The following is a 23,257-nucleotide window of genomic DNA, read 5'->3' as shown; positions in this document are numbered from 1 at the left end:
ACACATATAACAAAAATCAGAATTGAAAGAGGAGACATTAATACCAACTTTACAGAAATAAAAGTGATTACAGAAGAAGGCTATGTATAACTGTACACAAATTAGATAACCTAGATGAAATGGACAAATTCCTGGAAACATTCAAATTATTCAAACTGACTCAAAAAAAAAAAAAAGATTTCAACAGACCAATAACAAATAAAGGATTGAGTCAGTAATTAAAAACCTCCCAACAAAGGCAAACCCAGGAGATAGCTTCAATGGTGAATTTTACCAAACATTTCAAGAAGAATTAACACCAATCTTGCTCAAACTCTTCCAAAAAAACTGAAGAGGAGGGAGCACTTCCTAAATCATTCTATGAGACCATCATCACACTAATACCAAAACCAGATAAAGATTTCACTAGTAAAGAAAATTAAAGACAAATATCCCTCATGAACATAGATGCAAAATCCTCAACAAAATACTAGTAGTGAACTGAATCCAACAGCACATAAAAAGAATTATACTCCATGATCAAGTGGGATTGATCCCAAGTATGCACGTGGTTCAACATAAGAAAATCATTCAATGAAATACACCACCTTAACAGAACAAAGGGAGGAAAAAAAACCATATGATCATCTCAATTGATGCACAAAAGGCATTTGACAAAATCTAGCACCCTTTCTTGATCAAAAACACTAAGAAAACCAGAAAGAGAATGGAGCTTCCTCAACACGATAAAGGGTTTGTATGAAAAACCCACAGCTAACATCATACTTAACAATGGAAGATTGAAAGCTTTTCTGCAGGATCAGGAACAAGAAAAGGACAACTGCTTTCAACACTGTACTGAAAGTTCAAGCCAGAACACTTAAGCAAGAAAAAGAAATAAAAGGCATCCAAATTGGAAAGGAAGAAGTAAACTATCCCTATGTGCAGATGACATGATCTGACACAGAAAATCTCAGGGAATCATTTATTAAAGCTAATAAATGAATTCTGCAAAGTGGTGGGGTACAAGATCAAGACACAAAAATCTGGTGTTTCTATACACCAGCAATAAACAATCCAGAAAGGAAATCAATTCAATTTGCAACAGTAACTAAAAGAAAAAATACCTAGGAAGAAATTTAACCACAGATGTAAAGGACTTTTACATGGAAAACTACAAATCATTGCTGAAAGGATGACCTAAATAAATGGAAAGATATTCCATGCTCATGGATTAGGAGACTCAACCTTGATAAGATGCCCATAATATCTACAGCAATTTAAAGATTCAGTGCAATCCTAATCAAAATTACAATAGCCTTTTTTGCAGAAATGGAAAAGCTAGTCATCAAATTCAAATGGAAGGGTAAGGGACCCCAAATAGTCAAAAACCATCTTGACAAAGAAGAACAAAGTTGGAGAACTCACACGTCCAGATTTTAAAACTTATTACAAAGCTACAGTAGTCAAAACAGTGTGATATTGGCACAAGGACAGACATATAAATCAATGGAATATAATCGAAAGTTCAGAAATAAATCCACACATCCATGGCCAATTGATTTTTGGCAAGGGTTCAGATCCACTAAACTGTGTGCTCAGGAGTGGCTGAAGTGGAAAATTGTATGTTGTATATATGTTACCACAGTTTTTTTTAAGAGAGACTAAAGGGATAATGACAATTAAATGCAATACATGATCTTAGATTGGATGTAATAACGGAGGGAAAAAATGCCCAAAAGGACATGACTGGGAAAATTGAAAAGACTGGAATGTAGACTGTTTGCTTTATATCAATGTTAAATTTCTTGAACTTGATAAATGTACTTTATATGATTACATAATAAGTGAATATCTTTGTCCTCAGGAAATATACATAGAAGTATTAAATGGCAAAGGAGCATGATGTATTCAATCTACTTTCAATGTTTGATAGATAGATAGACAGATAGATAGATAGATAGATGCTAGATGATTGAAAGAGAGGTCAATAAATAATAGGTGACAGAATGATAAAACAAATGTGGCAAAATGTTACAAGTTGGTAAATCTGGGTATCAGGATTGGGGGCATGTTGGAGTTCTCTGTGTTACTTTGTGTTGTGTTTGCAAATTTCCTGCAAGTTTGAAATTATTTCAAACTAAAACGTTAAAAAAAAAAAAAGACAACTTGATTCTCTGACTTAGGGGGTCAATAAGCCAGTGACAGAGAGATTCAGGTTTAATAAATTTATCACTTCCACGTAGGTAATTTTATAGTTGCTTTTATTCTTTGATAGACTCAAAGGTCTTATCTCTATTAAGCCACCTAATTAATTACTTGGGAATAGTTAATTGACTGGTCATTCTGTGAGAATGCAATCATATTATTTTCATCTGATTCAGATGTTACAAAAATAAACGCAATTGTCCCAACTTTTCCAAGATCCTGATCATTTCGTGGTGTAGATTCACTCAAAGTTTATTCTAAAAAAAAATCTAAAATGTTATATTTTGTTCCTGAAATATTTAGCCTCAAAATACTATCCAAGATTTATGACCTGAAGGCATGCTATAATTAGCTCTTTGCTAAATGTTTTGCAGAGAGAAACAGAAAATTAAAATCAGGTGAAGTTCTACATGTTATGTGATCCTTAGGCTTACAAGCATTATAAGCATTACAAGCATTACAAGCATTATGAAATGCCCACAGTACCTAATCAGTTACCACTTTTTATATGTCATGCTAATTAACTCCATGTAAAAACCCTCACCCCATTCCCAGGCTGCTTTCCAGGATATTTACATAAGATACTACTGTTAATTGGCAGAATGCAATAAAGCATCCCCATCCTTGCTCCCAATTGTACTAGAAAGTTTCTGGGCCAAAATGGCCAACAACTGTAATGGAATCCTCCTTTAATCAATTAACAGTTCTCAATGGTGGGCATTAGATGCTGGGAGGGACCCAAAATTAACTAAATGAGACAATACAGTAAATAGAAATTGAGCAAAACTGATAATAACCACTAAAGGAGTTTCAAAGGAGAAACCCAGTGTGAGTTGGAGTTGCCAAAAACGGCTTCAGCAAGAGGTGGGCGCTGACAGATGGACAAGGGAGAGGCCATTCCAGGAAAGAAGAGTAATGGGAAAAAAAACGTGGGATCAGGAATGTAAAATGCAAGTTCTGGTGCCAGAGACCACAGCCCGATTAAGGAAGAGGTCTCAGACAGAGCAGTCATGATAAACAAGGTGGGAAGACAGACCACAGATGATTCTTTCCAAAGAAAGAACAAATGACGTTACTCTCAAATCCAGAAACCCTGGGTACCATCCTGGGGACAGCAGTAACCCAGGCCTCTGCCAGATGCCTGACTAAGGAAACTCACAACAGAGAGAAGTCCACTCATTCCCGGATGCGAGCATCTAGGTACAAACCTCCAGAGTCTACTCTGCGCTTTCTGGGAAAATTAAAGAGTGAAAATTGACTTTCAATTTTATCTCTGTGTGACATGTAAAAAGTTGTGATTTTTTTTCAAGACAACCAATCCAATCCAAAAAAGATCATTAAAAGCAATGTAAATCTTTATTAACAGGGATTCCATTCATAATATACAGAAACATGTCTTAAAATCCTCTTTCCCTATCCTCTTATTTAAAAGGAAGCTGCCTCATCCCAAGGGGATAGCCAGTAGATTCAGTGTAAACAGTGCTCCTTGGGGGCAGGAGGGAGGGGTGGAACGCAGGGGGACCCGGGTATCAGTATATTTTATAGCTCTCCGGATGATTCCAATGTGCTGCCAAGACTGAGAACCACAGGTCTAGGGAATTTAGCCCATCTGCTGTCTCTCTTTGCACTGGTTACATTGGATTAAGGTTTCTTTCCTGCCTTCCTTCCTTCCATACACATATTTAATTGCATTATCCCTGGCTGCTTCTTGAGCAACCCTTTGATCCATAGCTTAACATGTTATACATCAAAAGACATTGACATTTGGTGCAATGACGAGTTGTTTGAAATCTCACACTTCCCACTATCTTTTGCCAAGACATGCCACAGCTCACGTCGCACTATATTTCAGTATGCAAACTTAGCTACATGTTAAATATTTTTAAAGAATAAGAAAAAGGAAGAGAAAAAGAAAGAGAAGTGCTGACATGTTTTGGAGTTAAGGGTCTGGCTTTCTCACAGCCAGGTGCTCAGTTTCTATCAGGCCCACCCACCACACTCTTTACCTGCTCTACATTTCTAGCAATTCAAAGCACATTTGTCTGCGTACATCTCTCTTGCATCTTGCTAAATCACCAGCTAATGAGCCTGATCAATTAATCCTTAATAAAGTATAATAAATTATAACTTCATGGGTTAATCTCTCCAGGCCTTCTAAAGTCACATTACGTCAACCCAAAAGAGGGCCCTTGTATTGCAAGTTGGCACTACACTAAGGCAGGTATGGTGTAAACGAGGGGTCAGGCAGAGCACCCCTGAAGTCACACCTCACAGGTGGCTGCCCACTCAAAGCAAGCCCTGGTTATTGGTGATGATTTAGTTCCACGGTGGAGCTGCTCACCATTGACCTCACCCCTGTACACCTCACTCCCCAATGCAGGGCAATTTAACTATGTATATGTCAGCGTCTCACTACTGACCAAGAAGTTTTTCCTTCTTTTGATCAAGTTGCCAGCCTTACTCCTTGCTCAGCTACCCACTGCTTCTCATGTCCTACCTTGAAACTAATCTTGCAGTTCTGGAACTGCAGAGAAAAACAACTCGGACCACAAGAAAAAATGGAAAACAGACAACTTCAGACCCTAACTATTTTGAAGATCAATCTCTCCGACCTCCCCTCCCCCTCTCCCTCTCACCGCTGCTACCTAGAGAGAATGCTAACTACACAGTACTTCATCTCCCTCCCCACCTCTCTTGGGCTTTTACAGGCTCCAGGGGGCCTAAGTACAACAAAGGAAAACATTCCAAACCAAGTGGCCCTAATCCCAACCTCTGTAAATCCCTCAGCCATCTCCTTGGAACCAAAGGGTCCTAACTCAAACCCCACTATCTTCTGGAGGAGCTTTTTCACTAACCCACCCCCAACGCTTTAAAAACTACTATCTTTTGTTTCCACGGAGTCCAGTTCTACCCTCTCTCCCTAGCTATAGTAGCCACTGAATAAACTCATCCCTGCCTGTTGGCTATTGTCCGGTGCAGTTTTTTCTTTGACACTACTTCCATAACATCCAGCACTCACTCAGTAGGTGCTCAATGAATGTCTGGTGAAAACATAGAGGAACACTCTTCATCCCTCTGTTTTCCACAAACCCCTAGAACATTAATTGAACATATTTCTTTTTACTTTTTATTTTGAAATAATTTCAAATTTACAGGAGAGATGCAAAAAATAATACAAACTCCATACAGAGAGCTCTAACATACTCACCCCCCAGATACCCAGATCCACCAATTTTAACATTTTATCACCTTTGCCCATATCATTCTTTCTTTCTATCTACCTATCTATCTATCTATCTATCTCTATTTTCTGAATATTGAGAGCAGGTTGCACACATCATACTCCTTTAACACTTAATACTTCCATGTACATTTTCTATGAACAAGGATATATACCTACGTATTCACCTTAAGTGCAGTTATGAAGTACAAGAAATTTGACATTGATATAAAGCTTACATTCTATATTTCAATTTTTTATGTCCCAATGGTATCCTTTTGAACCTTTTCTCCTCAATTCTTAGATTCTAATCAGTTTAGGAATTGCATTTAATTGTCTAATCTCTAGTTTTTCTTTCTTTTTTAACTGCAGAAACGTAAACAACATTAATCTTCCCATTTGTTCCAGTTTGCTAATGCTGCTGTCATGCACAATACCAGAAATGGATTGGCTTTTATAAAGGGTGTTTATTTGGTTACAAATTCACAGTCTGAAGGCCATAAAAATGTCCAAATTAAGGCATCAACACAAGTACACCTTCACCAAAGGAAGGCCAATGGCGTCTGGAAAACCTCTGTTAGCTGGGAAGGCACATGACTGGTGTCTGCTGATCCCAAGTTGTGCTCAGCCCCTGTGTGTTCTTTGAAATGTTGCTCTTGGGGTGTTTTGTCCTCTCTTAGCTTCTCTGGGGCAAACTCTGGGCTAGCATTTCCAGAGTGTCCCTAAAAGTCTGCTTTCAATGGCCATCTTTAAAATGTCTCTCTCAGTTGCTCTTCAAAATGTCACTCTCAGCTGCTCTTCAAAATGTCACTCTCAGCTGCTCTGAGGTCCTTTTGTTAGTGAGCTCTTTTACAGAACGCCAGTGATTAAACCAAGACCCACTTGATGGGTGGGGTCCATGTCTCCATGGAAATAATCTAATCAAAGATATTACCCACAGTTGGGTGGGTCACATCTCCACGGAAACATCCAAACAAGACGTCACGCCCTAATCAAAAAGATTAATCAATCTGCCCCCACAAGATTGCATCAAAGAACATGGCTTTTTCTGGGGGACATAACATACATACAAACCGGCACACCATCCCAATCCCTTCCAAGCATATCATTTAGTGGGATTAATCACATTCACAATCTGGCAGTCCCCTCACCACTTCACCCCGAATAGAAACCCTACACTCATTTTGCATTAACTCCCCATTGCCCTTACCCCCAACCCCTAGTAACCTGTACATTATTTTCTGTCTCTGTGAGTTTGCATATTCTCTGATAGTTTCTTTGTGGTTACCATGAGGCTTAAATTTAACATTCTAAATCTGTAACAATTTCATTTGCTTTGATGCCAACTTAACTTCAATAACATACATAAACTATGTTCCTAAACCCTCCATCCCCTGACCTTTGTGTATTCTTGTCACAAACTACATATTTATACATTGTGAGTCCAAAACCATTGATTCATCATGACATTTTAGGCATTTGCCTTTTAGAGCCTGTAGGGAGTAAAAAGTGGAATTACAAATTAAAGATACAATAGTACTTATATTTATATTTACCCATGTCACTATCTTTACCAGAGATCTTATTTCTTCAGGTAGCTTCATTCAATTGTCTACTATCCTTTTCTTTCAGCCAATAAAACTCCCTTCAGCATTTCTTGTAGGGATGTTTTAGTGGTGACAAAGTCCCTCAGCTTTTGTTTATCTTGGAACATCTTAATTCCTTCCTCATTTTTGAAAGACAGTTTTGCCAGATATAGAATTCTTGGTTGACAGTTTTTTTTGTTTTTGTTTTGGTTTTTGGTTTTTGGTTTTTTGCTTTCCACAATTTAAATATATCTTCCCACTGCCTCCTTGCCTCCATGGATTCCAATGAGATATCAGTACTTAATCTTATTGAGGCTCCCTTGCATTGTGATACACTGCTTCTCTCTTGCAGCTTTCAGAATTCTCTCTTTATCTTTGGCATTCAGCATTTTAACTATAACATGGCATGGTGTGTCTATGTTTATCTTGTTTGGAGTTCATTGAGCATCTTGGGTGTGTATATTCATATCTTTCATTAAGTTTGGGCAGTTTTCAGCCATTATTTCTTTGAATATTCTCTCTGACCCTTTCTTATTTTCTTCTCCTCTGGAATTCCCACAACATGTATATTAGTCCACTTGATGGGTCTCACAGGTTCCTCAGGTTCTGTTCACTTTTCTTCATTCTTTCTTCTTTCTGCTCCTCAGACTGCATGACCTCAATTGTTTTATCTTCAAGTTCACTGATTCTTTCTTCTGCCAGCTCCAATCTGCTTTTGAACCCCTCTTTGGAATTTTTAATTTCTGTTACTGTGGACTTCAGCTCTGTTTGGTTCCTTTTCCTAATTTCCATCTCTCCATTGATATTCTCTTTATGTTCATCCATCATTTTCCTGATTTCCTTTAGTTCTTTGTCCATATTTTCCTTTAACTCTCAGAACCATTTTTTTTTATTTTTTTAATCATCATTTTATTGAGATATATTCACATACCACGCAGTCATACAAAACAAATTGTACTTTCGATTGTTTACAGTACCATTACATAGTTGTACATTCATCACCTAAATCAATCCCTGACACCTTCATTAGCACACACACAAAAATAACAAGAATAATAATTAGAGTGAAAAAGAGCAATTGAAGTAAAAAAGAACACTGGGTACCTTTGTCTGTTTGTTTCCTTCGCCTACTTTTCTACACATCCATCCATAAACTAGACAAAGTGGAGTGTGGTCCTTATGGCATTCCCAATCCCACTGTCACCCCTCATAAGCTACATTTTTATACAACTGTCTTCGAGATTCATGGGTTCTGGGTCGTAGTTTAATAGTTTCAGGTATCCACCACCAGCTACCCCAATTCTTTAGAACCTAAAAAAGGTTGTCTAAAGTGTGCGTAAGAGTGCCCACCAGAGTGATCTCTCGGCTCGTTTTGGAATCTCTCTGCCACTGAAGCTTATTTCATTTCCTTTCACATCCCCCTTTTGGTCAAGAAGATGTTCTCCATCCCACAATGCCGGGTCTACATTCCTCCCCGGGAGTCATATTCCACGTTGCCAGGGAGATTCACTTCCCTGGGTGTCTGATCCCACGTAGGGGGGAGGGCAGTGATTTCACCTTTCAAGTTGGCTTAGCCAGAGAGAGAGGGCCACATCTGAGCAACAAAGAGGCATTCAGGAGGAGACTCTTAGGCACAAATACAGGGAGGCCTAGCCTCTCCTTTGCAGCAACCGTCTTCCCAAGGGTAAAACTTATGTAGAGGGCTCAACCCATCAAACCACCAGTCCCCTATGTCTGTGGTCATGTTAGCAACCATGGAGGTGGGGTAGGCGAATACCCCTGCATTCTACACAGGCTCCTCAAGGGGGCACTACATCTTTTTTTTTTTTTTTCCTTGTTTGTCATTTTTCTTCTTTTTTTTTTTTTTAACTTTCCCTTCTTTTTTAAATCAACTGTATGAAAAAAAAAAGTTAAAAAGAAAACAAACATACAATAAAAGAACATTTCAAAGAGACCATAACAAGGGAGTAAGAAAAAGACAACTAACCTAAGATAACTGCTTAACTTCCAACATGTTCCTACTTTACCCCAAGAAAGTTACATAATATAGCAACATTTCAGTGAACTTGTTCCTACTACATCCATCAGAAATTAACAGACCATAGTCATTTCTGGGCATCCCCAGAACGTTAAATAGCTTATCTGTTCTTCTTGGATTATTGTTCCCCCTTCCTTAATTGCTCTCTACTGCTAGTTCCCCTACATTCTACATTATAAACCATTTGTTTTACATTTTTCAAAGTTCACATTAGTGGTAGCATATAATATTTCTCTTTTTGTGCCTGGCTTATTTCGCTCAGCATTATGTCTTCAAGGTTCATCCATGTTGTCATATGTTTCACCAGATCGTTCCTTCTTACTGCCGAGTAGTATTCCATCGTGTGTATATACCACATTTTATTTATCCACTCATCTGTTGAAGGACATTTGGGTTGTTTCCATCTCTTGGCAATTGTGAATAATGCTGCTATGAACATTGGCGTGCAGATATCTGTTCGTGTCACTGCTTTCCAATCTTCCGGGTATATACCGAGAAGTGCAATCGCTGGATCGAATGGTAGCTCTATATCTAGTTTTCTAAGGAACCGCCAGACTGACTTCCAGAGTGGCTGAACCATTATACAGTCCCACCAACAATGAATAAGAGTTCCAATTTGTCCACATCCCCTCCAGCATTTGTAGTTTCCTGTTTGTTTAATGGCAGCCATTCTAACCAGTGTTAGATGGTATCTCATTGTGGTCTTAATTTGCATCTCTCTAATAGCTAGTGAAGCTGAACATTTTTTCATGTGTTTCTTGGCCATTTGTATTTCCTCTTCAGAGAACTGTCTTTTCATATCTTTTGCCCATTTTATAATTGGGCTGTCTGTACTATTGTCATTGAGTTGTAGGATTTCTTTGTATATGCAAGATATCAGTCTTTTGTCAGATACATGGTTTCCAAAAATTTTTTCCCATTGAGTTGGCTGCCTCTTTACCTTTTTGAGAAATTCCTTTGAGGTGCAGAAACTTCTAAGCTTGAGGAGTTCCCATTTATCTATTTTCTCTTTTGTTGCTTGTGCTTTGGGTGTAAAGTCTAGGAAGTGGCCTCCTAATACAAGGTCTTGAAGATGTTTTCCTACATTATCTTCTAGGAGTTTTATGGTACTTTCTTTTATATTGAGATCTTTGGTCCATTTTGAGTTAATTTTTGTGTAGGGGGTGAGGTAGGGGTCCTCTTTCATTCTTTTGGATATGGATATCCAACTCTCCCAGCCCCATTTGTTGAAAAGACCATTATGGCTCAGTTCGGTGACTTTGGGGGCCTTATCAAAGATCAGTCGGCCATAGATCTGAGGGTCTGTCTCTGAATTCTCAATTCGATTCCATTGATCTATATGTCTATCTTTGTGCCAGTACCATGCTGTTTTGGCAACTGTGGCTTTATAATAAGCTTCAAAGTCAGGGAGTGTAAGTCCTCCCACTTCGTTTTTCTTTTTTAGAGTGTCTTTAGCAATTCGAGGCATCTTCCCTTTCCAAATAAATTTGATAACTAGCTTTTCCAAGTCTGCAAAGTAGGTTGTTGGAATTTTGATTGGGATTGCATTGAATCTGTAGATGAGTTTGGGTAGAATTGACATCTTAATGACATTTAGCCTTCCTATCCATGAACATGGAATACTTTTCCATCTTTTAAGGTCCCCTTCTATTTCTTTTAGTAGAGTTATGTAGTTTTCTTTGTATAGGTCTTTTACATCTTTGGTTAAGTTTATTCCTAGGTACTTGATTTTTTTAGTTGCTATTGAAAATGGTATCTTTTTCTTGAGTGTCTCTTCAGTTTGTTCATTTCTAGCATATAGAAACATTACTGACTTATGTGCATTAATCTTGTATCCCGCTACTTTGCTAAATTTGTTTATTAGCTCTAGTAGGTGTATCATTGATTTCTCAGGGTTTTCTAGATATAAGATCATATCATCTGCAAACAATGACAGTTTTACTTCTTCTTTTCCAATTTGGATGCCTTTTATTTCTTTGTCTTGCCGGATTGCCCTGGCTAGCACTTCCAGCACAATGTTGAATAACAGTGGTGACAGTGGGCATCCTTGTCTTGTTCCTGATCTTAGAGGGAAGGCTTTCAGTCTCTCACCATTGAGTACTATGCTGGCTGTGGGTTTTTCATATATGCTCTTTATCATGTTGAGGAAGTTTCCTTCAATTCCTACCTTTTGAAGTGTTTTTATCAAAAAGGGATGTTGGATTTTGTCAAATGCTTTTTCAGCATCTATTGAGATGATCAATTGATTTTTCCCTTTCGAGTTTTTAATGTGTTGTAATACATTGATTGTTTTTCTTATGTTGAACCATCCTTGCATGCCTGGAATGAACCCCACTTGGTCATGGTGTATGATTTTTTTAATGTGTCTTTGGATTCGATTTGCAAGTATTTTGTTGAGGATTTTTGCATCTATATTCATTAGGGAGATTGGCTGGTAGTTTTCCTTTTTTGTAGCATCTTTGCCTGGTTTTGGTATTAGATTGATGTTAGCTTCATAAAATGAGTTAGGTAGTGTTCCATTTTTTTCAATGTTTTGAAAGAGTTTGAGTAAGATTGGTGTCAGTTCTTTCTGGAAAGTTTGGTAGAATTCCCCTGTGAAGCCATCTGGCCCTGGGCATTTATTTGTGGGAAGATTTTTGATGACTGATTGGATCTCTTTGCTTGTGATGGGTTGGTTGAGGTCTTCTATTTCTTCTCTGGTCAGTCTAGGTTGTTCATATGTTTCCAGGAAATTGTCCATTTCTTCTACATTATCCAGTTTGTTGCCATACAGTTGTTCATAATATCCTCTTATAATTTTTTTAATTTCTTCAGGATCTGCAGTTATGTCACCTTTTTCATTCATTATTTTGTTTATATGGGTCTTCTCTCTTTTTGATTTTGTCAGTCTAGCTAGGGGCTTGTCAATCTTGTTGATCTTCTCAAAGAACCAACTTTTGGTGATATTTATCCTCTCTATTGTTTTTTTTGTTCTCTATGTCATTTATTTCTGCTTTAATCCTTGTTATTTCTTTTCTTGTACTTGGTTTAGGATTGGTTTGCTGTTCATTTTCTAGCTTCTTCAGTTGATCCATTAGTTCTTTGATTTTGGCTCTTTCTTCCTTTTTAATATATGCGTTTAGTGGTATAAATTTCCCCCTTAGCACTGCTTTTGCTGCATCCCATAGGTTTTGGTATGTTGTGTTCTCATTTTCATTCGTCTCTATATATTTAGCAATTTCTCTTGCTATTTCTTCTTTAACCCACTGATTGTTTAGGAGTGTGTTGTTTAACCTCCAGGTATTTGTGAATTTTCTAAGTCTCTGATGGTTATTGACTTCTAATTGTATTCCATTGTGGTCAGAGAATGTGCTTTGAATAATTTCAATCTTTTTAAATTTATTGAGGCTTGTTTTATGTCCCAGCATATGATCTATTCTGGAGAAAGTTCCGTGAGCACTAGAAAAGTATGTGTATCCTGGCGATTTGGGATGTAATGTCCTGTAGATGTCTGTTAAATCTAATTCATTTATCAGATTGTTTAGGTTTTCAATTTCCTTATTGGTCTTCTGTCTGGTTGATCTATCTATAGGAGAGAGTGATGTGTTGAAGTCTCCCACAATTATTGTGGAAACATCAATTGCTTCCTTTAGTTTTGCCAGTGTTTCTCTCATGTATTTTGTGGCACCTTGATTGGGTGCATAGACTTTTACGATTGTTATTTCTTCTTGCTGAATTGCCCCTTTTATTAGTATGTAGTGGCCTTCTTTGTCTCTCAAAACATCCCTGCATTTGAAGTCTATTTTATCTGAGATTAATATTGCTACACCTGCTTTCTTTTGGCTGTAGCTTGCATGAAATATTTTTTTCCATCCTTTCACTTTCAGTTTCTTTGTGTCCCTGTGTCTAAGATGAGTCTCTTGTATGCAACATATTGATGGTTCATTTTTTTTGATCCAGTCTGCGAATCTATATCTTTTAATTGGGGAGTTTAATCCATTTACATTCAACGTTAAAACCGTGAAGGCATTTCTTGAATCGGCCATCTTATCCTTTGGTTTATGTTTGCCATATTTTTCCCTCTCTCTATTAATATCCTTTATTGTACCCATACCAAATCTCTTTAGTACTGAACCTTTCTCCAAGTCTCTCTGTCCTGTCTTTGTTTCTCTGTCTGTAGGGCTCCCTTTAGTATCTCCAGTAGGGCAGGTCTCTTGTTAGCAAATTCTCTCAGCATTTCTTTGTCTGTGAAAAATTTAAGCTCTCCCTCAAATTTGAAGGAGAGCTTTGCTGGATAAAGTATTCTTGGCTGGAAATTCCTCTCACTCAGAATTTTAAATATATCGTGCCACTGCCTTCTTGCCTCCATGGTGGCTGCTGAGTAGTCACTACTTAGTCTTATGCTGTTTCCTTTGTATGTGGTGAATTGCTTTTCTCTTGCTGCTTTCAGAACTTGCTCCTTCTCTTCTATGTTTGACAGTGTGATCAGTATATGTCTCGGAGTGGGTTTTTTTGGATTTATTCTATTTGGAGTTCGCTGAGCATTTATGATTTGTGTATTTATGTTGTTTAGAAGATTTGGGAAGTTTTCCCCAACAATTTCTTTGAATACTCTTCCTAGACCTTTACCCTTTTCTTCCCCTTCTGGGACACCAATGAGTCTTATATGCGGACGTTTCATATTATCTATCATATCCCTGAGGTCCATTTCGAGTTTTTCAATTTTTTTCCCCATTCTTTCTTTTATGCTTTCATTTTCCATTCTGTCATCTTCCAGGTCACTGATTCGTTGTTCAACTTCCTCTAGTCTTGTACTATGAGTGTCCAGAATCTTTTTAATTTGGTCAACAGTTTCTTTAATTTCCATAAGATCATCCATTTTTTTATTTAGTCTTGCAATGTCTTCTTTATGCTCTTCTAGGGTCTTCTTGATTTCCTTCATATCCCGTACTATGGTCTCATTGTTCATCTTTAGTTCTTTGAGTAGCTGCTCTAGGTGCTGTGTCTCTTCTCGTCTTTCGATTTGGGTGCTTGGGCTTGGGTTATCCATATCGTCTGTTTTTTTCATATGCTTTATAATTTTCTGTTGTTTTTGGCCCCTTGGCATTTGCTGAACTTGATAGGGTTCTTTTAGGATTTGTAGACCAATTGAAGTCCTTATCTCTAATTTATCAGATCTACAGCTTCGTGGAGTACACTTTCTCTAACTAACCAGCAGGTGGCGTCCACGAGCCACCTGTTCTCCACAAGCCAGTTCTCCCCCGCCCAGCCTTTTTGGTGAGTGGGGGAGTGAGTCCTGTGGGGCCCAATTGGTGTACCAAGCTTGTGTGTGTAGTTGGTGTTGCCTGCCCTGTATGTGGGGCGTGTTTCTGGGCAGTCGGGGAGGGGGGGTGGCCCTAACAATCAAATCTCCCTGATGATCCTAGAGTTTTAAAGCTGCTGCAATAGTCTAATCCTTCAGTTCAGTCCTGCCACAGTTTGTCTCTGCCACTGACCCACAAGTCCTTGGTATTGGCGTATGGCTCCTGAGACTTGCAAGTGGGCCCCTCTTCCAGGCTGTGCACCCCGGGTCCTCTGTTGAGGGATGACTGTGCTATGTCACAGGTGAGTGCCGTCCCCCCAGGGCAGTTCTGGGCTGCTGGGCTGTGTAGGGAGGCTCCCAGTCTGCTCAAATGATGGCTGAATGGGGCTTTGTTAATTCACACTGCTCCACCTTCCCAGCTCTGGGACATTCAGCTGAGGTTGCAGGGAAGGCTAATGTCCACGCCCAGTTTTGTGGTGTGTGCCTGTTATTTGAAGCACTTCCGTCACACTGGGTTGTCTGGGGCAGCTCTGGGCTATGGGGCTGGCGATGGGCAGGAGTGTTTCCTGTCCACCAGGATGGTGGCTGTGAGCGGACACCCCCCTTTTCTTGGGAAGTTGTGGTGTTTAGTGAATTTTCTCAGCCACTGGATTATTGCCTTTTGTCTCAGAGCTCTCTTAGTTCTGCTCTTGACTTGACGTGCCCAAATTGCAATTCTTTGAAGCTTTCTGTATTGGGCTTCTTAGAGTAATTGTTTTAGAAAAAGAAAAAAGGATTTAAAAAAAAAAAACAAAAAAAAAAAAAAACGGCCCTCCTCAGAGATCTAATGGGTTATTGAAATGCTAATAGACAAAGCAACCAGGGCCATTAAGGAAAGGTCCACAGGGCAGAGAGATCAGCTTTGCTTCGGGATTTGCATATGCGCCTCAAGGCCTTAGCTCCGCCCTTCCCCTTTCTGTGTTCACCAGAACTCCAAAAATCCTCTGCTTTTATTTTGGAGTTTTTCGTGTTGTTTTTTTTCTATGCCTGTCTCCTCTCTGCTGGGCTGGCTGCTCTCAGAGTCTCTGGTGTCTGGTCTCAGTCTATCTATGGTTGGAGTTTGAATCAGTAGAATGAGTTTCCAATAAGAGCAGCCACTGCAGTTCTCCCTTCTCCTTCCCGGAGCTGACAGCCCCTCCTCCCCCGGGACTGAGCCTGGCAGGGAGGGGCGCGGGTCCCCTGGCCGCAAAAACTTACAGATTTCGCTGATCTCAGCAGTTCCACGTTTTCATGAGTGTTGTATGAAGTATGCCCAAAGACAGATTGCTCTGTGGTGTCCAGTCCACGCAGTTCCTGGCTTTTTACCTACTTTCCTGGAGGAGTAACTAAAACTTACAGCTCACCAGTCTGCCATCTTGCCCAGCCTCCCATCCAGAAGTATTCTTGTTTTATTAATCACCTTAGATGAATCTGAAGCCACAATTTTGATTGCTTCTGATTGTGTTGCTCAGTGTCATGGAATTCCAAACATCTCAGATTCCAAACTGCATATTCCTTCTTCTTGTATCTCCTGATTCCAGTCCGGGGCATATCTCAGAACCATTTTTTAAAAGTCTTTTTCTGGAATGTCATCGGTCTGATCCTTCTCATTGACAGTTTCTAATGCTTTAACATTCTCCTTTGCATGGTTATCACTTCCTGTTTCTTTGTATGTATTGTAATCTTTTGTTGAAACCTGGACATTCTGATATTTTAATATGTTATCACTGGACTTTAGACTTGATGATATATGTTCCTTAAACTTGTATCCAGCTAGTCTTCTGACAGATCTTTCCTTGAATGCCAGAACTAACAAAAAAAATTTTTAATTAAAGAAGGAAAAAAAGAAAACACCTTTTCCACTCTTTGCAGGTTGACCTGTGTGACTGCTCTCCTTCAGAGCTTATCCATATAATGAGTTTAGAGAATAGCTCTAGGTCAAAATGTAGGGAACTCCTTGACCCTTTCTATGTGTGCATCTTGTCTTAGACATGCATATGTGGCCCTAGGAATTCCCTCATTTACACAAATATGAATATCCCCACAGCCTTAGGAAACAGTTTCCTCACGGTCCCAGGCACTGTACTCCATGTTCCACAGCCAGCAATCCCTTGCTCCAGGCAGCGTGACTTGACTGCTCCCCCACAGCATTCTGTAGGAGGGCTCAGTGAGCCTCCTTCTACATACAGGACAAATTCTGTAATGACAAGTCCCTCAGTCCATCACCAGACACATTGGGCCAGACATACATGCTCCCAGTATGTGCATGAGGGTTACTCTGCTCCATCTGCAGCTGGGACAGGGGATCTTCACTGAGCATATGGATGGCTCTGAGCTGAGCCAGTGAAGGGTGAGTGAGAGGCCAGCCAGGGCAGCACAAGATCCTACCGCTCTAAGTAGACTTTCTCTTTAATCAGCACTTTTCCTGTTATTGCAGTCATTTAACTATTTCCTGGAACTTTGAGAAAGATGTTTCTGCTAGTTCTTGCTGGTTGTTCAAAGCTCCTGTTGGGGGACGGAGCCCTGAAGTTTCTCACTTTGCCATCTTGATCAGGGCCCATTTGTTGAATATTTATCTTTTTTACAAGATCTCCAGATAAAAATATTCCACTTCCTCAATATAGAGCAATTCCAATGTTAGAATCAGACTTTAGAAAAAAGTGAAAACAGCTATAATAAATCAGCATATAGCTAACTGTTGGCTTTTTGGAAGCCTTCTCCATCTAGAATGTTAACCAAACTCTAAAGTGGTCAAAATTGGTCTCTCCCCAAGGAATAAATGGACCAATGCCACCCTTAGGCACTCATCCAAACTCATGAACTCAAAATCATATTCAAAATAGAGATATTACTTTAAAAAGAACGGCCATAGGGTTTTTAGAGAAAAGAAGAGACATGGTAAGCATCAACTAAGAAAGAAGAAGACCAAAGAATACAGAAATCATGGGTGGAAGGCTTGGTGATTGACATACCTCCCTCTCCCCATCCATTCCATCAATCATGTAATCATATTCTCCTTGTCAACTGCTTGAACATAGGCAAATTACCTAATCCCAGCCAATTAGTGATGAGAGGAATGCTACTGGAGGATTCTGGGAAACGACTCCTCTCTCCCAAGAAGGAAACATAGTGAAAAGCTAGTCTTTCTCTGGAAAATGTCTTGGTATGACACCCAAAACTGCTGTAGCTGTTACAACTACGAGGAGGTCAGCCTGCGGGCAGAGTCAACCTGCCAAGGATGTCAGTGCAACAAATTGTAAAGAACTTGGGTCACTAACAATTGAACTGCTGAGTCAACTGACTTAGAAGCTTTATCTCTGGACTTCTAATTTTGAGAGAAAAATGTATTTCTTTACTGTTTTACCAATTTAAATTAGAATTTTTGTTACCTGAAGCTGAAGACATACTAACAGATATAGAAAGCAAAAAGGAAAGATCACCAGGTGTTAATTACATTGGAAATATTTAAACATTAATATGGATATGTTGACTCAACTTTGGTCATATTGATTTTATACTTTAAAAAGGATAATTGGTGATTTACTAAAGCAACAAGAAGTGGTGTGGGTCACAATGTCTGTTGTCTTTACAGTTTCCTTCCAATAAATTTGAAAATGAACTTGTTATATCAGAGAAGTTGGTTCAGCATATGTGAACAGAGAGCCTCCTACATGCTACTTGGATTTTACCAATCAATCCACCAAAACCACACATGGAACTTTCACTCCTGAATCCCTCTATATGAACAACACACAGTCCACTCCATATTCATACTTTCCTACAGCAAGATAAACTAAGCTCTCCCCCTCCAAAGCTTTAGAGGCACAATGCAGAAAACAGAAATTCAGAGAATTTGAGGCCATGAATCTACCACTTTGCCTTGGAAAGTCATCCAAATTTTCTGCTCTTGCTTTACAGGAAATGACACTATAATCTATTCAAAGAGCTTGCATTCTTTTTAGCCAATCCCAACTACCCACTTCAATCTGTTCATTTTTAAAAGTTGAGATGGGTTTTAGCATTTGCGTTGGAACACCATTCATATTGTAAAATAGGATGCGATAAGCTATAAATAACCCATTTAAAACAGGAATAAAATGAATGGCTGATTAGAGTGTTACATTAAATAAGATTTCTTTTTAAAGGGTCTCTATTTTTTGCATTTTTATTGATTCATTAAGAAAAAACTATACTTAATTTTTCAACATTCACACGTCAACCATAGCTACCATGCAGCTCTACTTTCTAAAATGATGCTGCTCATGAAATTCTCATCTGTGTTAGTTTCCTAGGGCTGCTGTAACAAGTGACCACAAACTTAGTGGCTTAAAAAGATACACATTTATCATCTTATAGTTCTGGAGGTCAGAAGTCTGAAATGGGTCTTACAGGGCTAATATCAAGGTGTCAGCAGGGCTGCACTCTTCCTGGAGATTTAGAGGAGAATCCATTGCTTTGCCTCTTCCAGCTTCTAGAAGCTTCTGGCATTCTTTGGCTCACAGCCCCCTCACTCCAACCTCTGCTTCCATCACCAAGTCTCCTTTTCTGACTCTGGCTGTCCTGCCTCCCTCTTTTAAGGACCCTTGTGATTACAAAAGGTTCACTCAGATAATCCAGGATAATCTCCCCATCTCAAGGTCCTTCTCCTAACACCCCAGCAAAGTCCCCCTTGCCATGTAAGGTAACATATTCACAGGTTCAGATTCTGAAGATTAGGACATGGACATCTTTGGGGAGCCATGATTCTACCTACCATAAAATCCATCACAAAATAGGGGAGATTTGCTCTATTTCACCTCATCTGAGAGTATTTATGAAACTGTGTCTATTAATGCTGATCCAGAATTGTTATTGGCTTTGAGTTATTGATCCTAGAAGATACTCCTTCCTCCAAGGAAACATTGGTAAACTAATAAAATGCAAGACCAAGACACTGCTCAAACACAATCTTCCCACAATGGGGAAAAGAGTTGGAACAGCTTGAAATATTTGTTCCTTGTTTTGGTTCCCAGGAAATACAAATGCTATAAAACATGTTGACAAAATGAATTTACAGAGAAAAGAAGTGACAGCAAAAGGTAAGGGCAGTAAAAGGTAGGGACATAGTATTATTACAATAAGAAAAAATCTGACATAAAAAACCCATGGGTTGAGTAAATCATTTTTAAAAGCATAATAAATCACTAAATTGGCATCGTTAATATAAGAAGCATGAGCTTCTTATATTATATTAGTTAGTTCTGGCATTAAACCCTGGGGGCAGGGGATGGGCAGCAGACCAAAAGGAACCACAGGGCTATTTGGCCTGGGCCTCAATCCTGACTGTGGTTTACCGCCTAAAATTAAAGCCCCATATTATATGCTGCCTTGACACCTGCTGAAACACGGAAGGTCTCAAATGGCCTAACCACAAGTTCACCTCTCCACCCTGCTCCTGTGAGAAAGCTCTCCTGGCCAAGCAACCCGGAACCAGGCACAGTTGCTGTTGATCCACGAGTGAGGAGCTTCCATTCCCTGCCAGTGCTTGGAATTACTCAAACAAGCCAATCACATCCTCCTGTGGGAACCGGGATTCACCTCACCCTCTAGAAACTGCAAAGCCTGCCTCCCACAGTCCCTGCTTGTTCACCCTGCTCCCCAGTGCAACCCGCACGTGGCCCTGCCTGGCACACAGTGTCCTACTCCCCTGGACTGTCAGTACACGTGAATTAATAAACTGCTGCAACTCTCGTCTGTCCAGTATGCAGTGTCATGTGATCAGCCATCCCCATAACCCTAGGGCGGGGATCCACCCCTCACCTTCAGGGTGAATAGGAGGCAACAAAAACATTGGCATCGCCTTAAAATTTAACTGCTATTGGCTGAAAACTGAAAACAGCCCAAATGTTCATGAACAGGAGACTAGATAAACAAAGTGTTATATAGCCATACAATTGAATGCTACTCAGCAATTAAAGGAAGAAACTACTGATACATACAACAACAGGGATAAATTGCAAAATCGCTATGCTGAGTGAAAGAAGCCAGACATGAAAGGGTGCATACAGTATGATTTCATTTATATAAAACAGTAGAAAATGGAAACTAATATACAGTGACAAAAGTAGATTAGTGGTTTCCTAGGGCTGGGGGCAAGGGAGGGATGGCCTGCAAGGGTCACAAAGAATCACTGGGAGGTGAAGGAAGTGTTCTGCATCCTGAGAGTGATGGAGGTTGTACAAGCATACACAACTTTCAAAACTCATCAAATTGTATACTTTAAGTAGATGCAGTTTTTTGTATATAATGTATACCTTTAAAAAGTTGATTTTTTGAAAAGTCTGACTCCTGTTCAGTGGTAAATTGATATAGAAGAGCATGGTAAGGCTATATCCCAAAAGACAGTTTCAGCCTTGAACCATAGCCTCCATATCTTTTTCTGAGATCCATAGTCCCTCCAGTTACTCACAGTTATTCATAGATGGCAAACCAACTTCCTAAGTGGAAAAAGCTAGTTTCTATGACTACAGTCCAAGGATAGATAGATGCTACATGACCCCTACTTGTGTACCAAGGCAGCCCTCCCTCCTTGATTGTAAAGTGCTGAAGTCTCATTGAATATTCATCCAACCCTTATTTTTAAAAAGACTGTACTTAATACTTCCATATGATAAAGCCACAGCCTGGGAGGTCATTTTATGTGTAGATTTTTATGTCTTTGTTTTTAACCTACCTTGCAATAAGTTGTCTTTGTATTTGGTGTTTTATTTTGTTCATTTCAAATCAGATCATGCAGAACAGAGGTATTTCAGACTAAATATTTATTCACCTGTTCATAGACCAGTGTTTCTATTATTTTGTGCTTGTTAAATAATATTTTCAAACCTTTATGACCTTTTATTTTCATTTGACATGTTTTAAAGTTATTATTGCCCAATTACATGCTGAAGTTGTTCAGAAAATAATTTAGGTAAAAAGTAAAAATTGTACACATAATTCTGCCTGCCCACTAAATGTTAGCATTCTCAGGAAGTCTATCCTTTATTATCTTCTTTCCTTCCTATATGCATATTTCACAGGACATTCCAGCTATATTTCAACATTTACACTAATTATATCTGAAACCCAGACTTTCTTCCTGAATTCCAGACTCCAAATCTGAGTCCCCCCTGGACATCCCTCAGGCTCCTGGCATGCAACATGCCCAGAACTAGCTCATCATCTCCCCCAAAATGCCAAACTCACTTCTCTTCATTATCTTCATCAGAAGCGTCACTATATACCCATTTGTTCAAGTCTTCATTTCTCACATGCACAACTTTAATGGTCTAATAAATGCTCTTTTCTCTCTCCATTCCCACTCTCTTCCTCTCTTCCTCCATTGTACTATCACCAGGATGGTTTTCATAAAAGACGAGTTAAAATCTCTTGGTATTCAAAGGTCTTTGGGATGCAACCCTTGCCTGTCTTTCCAGCCCCATCTGCTGCCACGTCTTCTAGAGCCTCATTTTACCCACCTGTAATGTTCTTTGCCAAGCCACCTGCAGTTCTTCATATGCACCATGCTTTTATGTCTCTCCAATGCCTAGATGAACATTAATTCTTTGGCTTTCTTCTCCAAGCTATCTCCCTCCTATATATGTTATATACATCCTACAAGCAACAACTCTGAACACGCCAAGCTAACTTAAATGGCCCCTTTTTACATTTCCACTCCCTTTCTATAACCTGCTTTTATTATACAACTCACCTAACATGCACTGAAATCCTTGTGATATGGGCTCTGCCCTAATTAAGAGACAGCACTGCCTTGTTTATCTATGTGACCCTACTGTCTTGCAAAGAGGAGAAACACAAGAGGTGCTTGATTATGTTCGTTGGATTAATTAATTAATCAAATCTAAAGCACCTAGCCATCAGAGAACTCTATAAAAGATGAGCACATGTTCATGCATAATTCTTTAGTACCAGAGATTAGAAAAAGGATTCCTCCTTAGACAGCAAACTTACAACAGTTTTATCAATTTCAGTTTGAATTTTAAAAAGAAGAGCTTGTTTTAAATTTGCACACTCATGCAATTAAAAGAAGCTATGATGGTCCCACTCCTTACTTGCTTTTATGCACTCACCCTTTGGCATTGCTAATCTAAAACAGAATTGTCATGAAATGAGAGGAGAAAGATCACTGATAAATCTTAGGTAATAAAATTCTAAATTTGAAGTTTAATTTGAGGCATCAAGATACACTGGGTATGGATTTGAGTAGGGTCCCTAACCAACATCCAGTTTTTCAATGAAATACCCCAAAAGTAGTTCTCTGACTCTTAAATCTAACCTCTGCCACACTGAAGACATGAAAGGGCCTAAAGTGTTAAAGGCTAAGAGAATTTTAGAGGATTTCTTTGGGGAACAGGTCACTTCACCTCAAGTCAAGAGAGTGAAGCCTCAGGGAAGCACTCAGAGCTTAATATGTATCGATCTCTCCCTGAGAAAACCCAAGAGGAAAGAGACGTGCCAGGGAGTCACCCTGCTGATAAAAGGAAAGTGTGTGAGTTGGGGTCAGCTGCACTCTCGGAGTCTGTCACCGCAAAAGCAGGCCATGCACAAGAGAAAGCAAGCATGGAGTTGACCGCACACTCTAACTGCTGAACTGAAACTGTGTTTGTCAATGTAATACAACCATAGAACAAACAGAAAAGTCACAGGACCAGCTGAATGTTCACCCAGAAGCCAGGGAATAATTTCCCCTAGTGAATAAATTCTAAAAGGACAGAGGACAGCAAAATACATTTGTTCTATGGTTGCAGTCCATACGCACTGCTTCTGGATACACACGGCTTTCCATTTGGAAGTCCTCCTAAAGCCTACAATTGTCTTCCATCTGGGGAGGCCAGATGGAATTCCTTCCAAAAATCAGGTAACTTGCTCTTAACGGGCAGTTTGGAGAT

General features: G+C 39.3%; 1 protein-coding gene across 2 annotated transcripts in view; it reads right to left on the bottom strand.

The window, feature by feature from the left end:
- Positions 1 to 23,257, bottom strand: part of ARMH4 (armadillo like helical domain containing 4) — a 167,596-nt gene that overhangs the window by 94,530 nt on the left and 49,809 nt on the right. The gene's annotated exons all lie outside the window — the stretch shown is intronic.

This window comes from Choloepus didactylus, chromosome 4 (assembly GCF_015220235.1).
Source record: "Choloepus didactylus isolate mChoDid1 chromosome 4, mChoDid1.pri, whole genome shotgun sequence".
Classification (NCBI taxonomy): Eukaryota; Metazoa; Chordata; class Mammalia; order Pilosa; family Megalonychidae; genus Choloepus; species Choloepus didactylus.
Note: the sequence above shows the minus strand (reverse complement) of the source record. Positions and strands in the feature narration are given on the sequence as shown.